Source organism: Eupeodes corollae, chromosome 2 (genome assembly GCF_945859685.1).
Source record: "Eupeodes corollae chromosome 2, idEupCoro1.1, whole genome shotgun sequence".
Lineage (NCBI taxonomy): Eukaryota > Metazoa > Arthropoda > Insecta > Diptera > Syrphidae > Eupeodes > Eupeodes corollae.
The window spans coordinates 132849044-132854184 of NC_079148.1; positions in this window are offsets into that span (position 1 = coordinate 132849044).

Genomic DNA, 5141 nt, shown 5'->3' on the forward strand with positions numbered 1-5141 from the left:
AGTCTCCTGTTAAACAACATGCCTAGATTTCGCGCATTCGATGTAAATTCAATTGGTATACCATTCAAGCAGATGCTTGGAAAATACTCCAGGTTAATTGCTGATTTATTGATGATAACACATTTTGACTTGGTAGGATTTAAGAAAAGACCATTATTCTGAGACCAATTTGATATTTTTTCGAGATCTTGGTTGATAGTATAAGCTCCATCTTCTATTAGCCCCAGGGGACAACTATAGATCAACTGTACGTCATCAGCAAACATTTGAATCGCACATCCCGAAATCTGAGTTGGTATTTCATTAATGTATAGAGAGAAGAGAAGGGGACCCAAAATAGAACCCTGGGGAACTCCTCTGGTTGTGGGAAGGAATGACGAAATTTTGTTATTAACCGACACCGCCTGAAATCTATCTTGCAGATATGTTTTTATCAACTTAACCGCCAATGGAGACAAACCATAATAACTAGAAAGTTTCTGACATAAAACGTGATGGTCCACCGTATCAAAGGCTTTTGAAAAGTCTAGTAATACTAGAAAAGATACTAGGTTATCATCTAATGCCAATCTTATTTCTTCAACTACATTGACTATTGCTGTAGTACAACTGTGCTTCTCACGAAAGCCAAATTGTTTACTTGACAACAAGTTCTGTGATCTGATATGGACATTGAGCTGTTTTTGGAGAATTTTCTCGAAAACCTTGGACAGGAAAGGTAACATGGAGATGGGCCTGAATTCATCCGTGTTTCGACCCTTGGGAATTGGAATGATTTTTGCCCTTTTCCAATCATCAGGGTAAACGCCCGTCATAATTATAGTGTTGAAGATATGGGTCAAATAGGTTAAGATGTATGGTAAAATTGCTTTCACAAAAACTGGATGTATGCCATCGATTCCAACCGCATTCGATTTGATGCTAAGCAAGCTTTCAACGATATCTGTATTATCAATACCAACAAAGTCAAATGACATACCTTGGTGAGAAGTATTAAGAGATTCCCGAGTAAGTGATGAAGATGAGTTATGAGATAGATGTGGAAAAGGAAGCGAAACAAAGTTTTGGTTTAATACATCTACATCTATGTTCCCATTATACTCAATATTAGATCTACCTACCCCTAATTCTCTTAAATTTTTCCATAATTGGCGTTTGTTGGCTGTTCCTAACTTTAAACTGTACGCTTCGATTTTAGCGGATCTAATTTTAGCATTTGCTTGGTTACGAAGAGTACGATAGGTTTCGAAGTGTATTACAAGTCTATATCTCTTCCACTCACGGTAAGCACGATCCCGTTGAAATAGAAGCCTACGAATTTCATTCGAGAACCAAGGACGTTGATAATTTATAGCATTTCTTCTTCGGATTGGTATATGGTTGTTAAACAGGTTTAAAATATTAGAGTTCAAAAACTTAACTTGGTCATTAGGTGAGGGGAGGTAGAAGACTCTGTCCCAATCAATGTTCTGCAGATTTAGTTCAAGGCTAGTATAGTCTACCCTGTGAAAATCACGATACACATATGGGGTTTCAGTTGTATGCTTCCTAAAATCAAATCTTAAATAAATAAGATCATGTTTCGAAAATGCTGGTGCCGATAACTGGTCATAATGCAAAACGTCGCTTAATTCACTTACAAAAAATGCGTCTAAAAGTGTTTGTGAAGTACCTACAAAATGAGTGGCAATGGTTGTGTTAACTGGGAATAAGTTATATGACCCCATTTCATTAATAAGTGCATTCTCAACAAGAAGATTACTGTTAAAGTCACCACAGATTACCATTTTTGACGAATTTAAAGAAATATTTTCAATGAGCGTAAACAAAGGACTTAAGGAAACATCATTATTGGGTCTATATACAACACCTAATGTCAGAGAATTTTCTTCTGCAATGATGTCAATGAATACATATTCCATGACACAACCTCTTTCCGATTTACATTTAAATTTACACTTCAAATTATTCCGAACATACACTGCAAAGATCTATAAAAGAACGAATGGGATCTCGTCATTGAGTGGTTTAACAAATGTTTCGATACGAAAATACAAAAAAATCCTAGTATATCACCACTCACAGTCTCGGATGCGGATAAAATGAAAATATCCAAGCATTTCCTTTTACACAGTGAAGATGTATTCTCTCAAGATTCAATTTTTTGAAAATTCTTAAAGTGCAAATATTCTTCTAAGAATTTGTCTTTGCCGTCGACACCCTTAAGTCGATAATCCTTATCTTTGTTGTGATAGAACAGCATATCAGCGCAGACAAGGCCATAACACTAGTCTCGAAGATGAGTTTCAACTGAAGTTTTAGGTCTGGGGACGGGTGGAATGGGCTTACGACATGAACCAACAAGAACTATGAGTTCGCTTGGCTACAGCAATCCTGTTTCATCACTTCAACCGGTCCGATCAATTCACTAAGTTAATTGTATAGAAAATATAGCATAGAATCAACAACAAACAAAACTGTTACAATAAAAATTAATTTTATTTAAAACATTTTCTTCTTCTTTCACAACAAATTCAATCCAAATCACTGAAGCTGTTATGATGGTCTACAATTTGCATGGCTATGTACTTGGCTTCTTCCTTTGAGGACTTACCTGGCTTATCCAAAGCGATAGCCCACTGTTGTGGTTTTATTCACTGGAACAACGATTCCCACATTGATACAAATTTTCTTAGTCCGCTGCGACTTGATTCTGTAAATAAAAAACAAAAGCAATAATTCTTATTTTGTAAGGAAATTGTATAACTAATATTACTTACCACGACCAAATTTATTTCAAAATGATATATTTGTTTTGACAGCAATCATCATCTGTTTTGTTTACATTAATTTAAGCGCTGAATGTTTCGAAAGGTTTGTTTGTTTAGCTCAACTTTGAATTACTACTAGTTTTCGAGAGGTTTTATATAAAACTTGTGGTTTACGAAAACTTGTGGCACTGTCCCGTGCCATGTGCTGCACGCTCAAAGCGTTTGTCTAATCCATTGCCACTTACGCCTTCGTATAATAGAATCTACAGGTGCGTGATCTGCCTTCTATCAATCACCTCATTGGATATTCGGTTTGGCCAGAAAATCCTAAGGATGTTGCTAAGACATCTATTCACGAATGTTTGCAGCTTTCTTGTAATGGCTGAAGTAACTTTCCAGGTACTGTACCCATAAAGAAGCACAGATTTGACATTTGTGCGAAACATTCGTAGCTGTGTTCTTAAGCTGATAGAGTTATTCCTCCAAATTTTCGACAGCATACCAAACGCAGCTTTTGTTTGGCTGCCTTCGGTGGAGACGATATTTTGAGGAAACATTTATTTGAGAGGATTCCAAGGCTTTTCATTTTTGTTTTACCGGAATTAATTTTCAGCCCCACGACTTCCTCTTCTTTCTCCACACTTGTTGTCATTTGATGGAGATCCATGATCCTATGAGGTCCTGCTGTCGCACCTGTTTGCAGCATCTTCTGCTTCTTTCGCAATGAGATAATGTAGTTACGCTTGAACCTCTCTCTTTTTCATGTGGTACGAGGACTTCAGCTAATTTCTTTCTTTCCCTTGTGCAGCAGTTATTCGAGCCCTTAACTGTGTGCTTAAGTGTTGTTGCTTCCTTCATTTCGACCGACTATTCTGTCAGCACCTGAAAGAAAAACATTTTTCTCAGCATTCCAATGGTTTTATGTCATCATATATTGTGCTACTGATTGTTCTTATTTCGTGAGACAGGTGGTCCCTGAATTGTTGACGGGTCGTGGGATCCTTTAGTCTGGCGATGATGAATGTGGGGGCTCGTGTTATTCCGTTGGACCTTCGAACTGTAGCAGTACGCAATCTCAGGGTAGCTTTCATTATATGGTGGTCACTTCGGCGCCTCTTCAGTTTCGGACATCCAAGAAACTGCTTCTAAAGCGTCGTAGTGGTCAATTTAGTTGGAAGACGCTTGCCTGTCCGTCGATACCCAGCTAATTTTATCACTCAGTTTGTGTTCAAACACAGTGCCACCAATCACAAGGCCATTGGCGTTGCAGAAGTTAATGAACCTCTCACCATTATCATTGCAATTGCCGACACCTTGAACATTCATCACATGCCTTAGCCCGTTGTTGTTACTGCCAACCTTAGCATTGAGGTCTCCCATAACCGAAATAATATCTCCGCGAGGAGTGTTGTTGTTGGTGATTCCTAGTTTACTGTAAAAGCATTCTTTCTCTTCATCTGAAGCGAGCTTCGTCGGGGCGTAGCACTGTATAATGGTGAAGGGTCGTACTCTACTCTGAAACCCAGCTTTGATAAGCCTCTCCCCAAGGGGCTCCCACGAAATAAGTCTTCTGATTTGCCGTTTCTGTAAGGAGTAATCCAACTCCAGCTGTTCGAGCGTTTCCTGGATCATGACAAGAGTGTTACACTGACTTGCCCGATCCCAACCATTGCACTTGGCTTAACCCTAAAATATCTATCCTGTACCGCATAAATTATCTCTCTAATTGGAGAATTCTGGCATTGTGCGGATCTTCACTTTCTGCGTCCAGAAGCGTACTCACATTCTAAAAACAATCTCTATCCGAAAACAATAGCCAAAAGCCGTCAACGAGTTATCATTAATTATCTGAGGCGTAATTTCGGTTTCCATAGCGGGATGGAGTTCAGTTATGCTAATCTCCGTAACCTATCCTGAAGAGTCAGGGAACTTCGCAATTGCAGTTTTAGCTAAATAATGTATATAGGGGATACACAAACCATTGCCCGGGGGCTACCAATAGGAGGTAAAGCAAGAACTTTAACATGGCAAGAAAGTTGCATGGCAAGTGATATCAAAAAAAGCTTGTTTACATTTTTACAGCGCTTTTCATATACAAAGACTTTATCTCATCTTCTTTGATTCTTCACCAAGGTTTATTCCTTACCCGCTAAAATCAGCGGGAGCCGAAGAAAACATAATTATATACTTATATTTAAATTGATTCGTGGTACTATCGTCGTAGGACTTTACGGGACGGCACCTAGTGGCTACGATGACAGAAGCTAGTGGATTTTTTTTTTAACTCAACCTTTGTATGTACTCGTATATAAAACTACCAACGCCATCTTTAGTCTACAGCTATAGTAAATATAAATACAAACAACCATA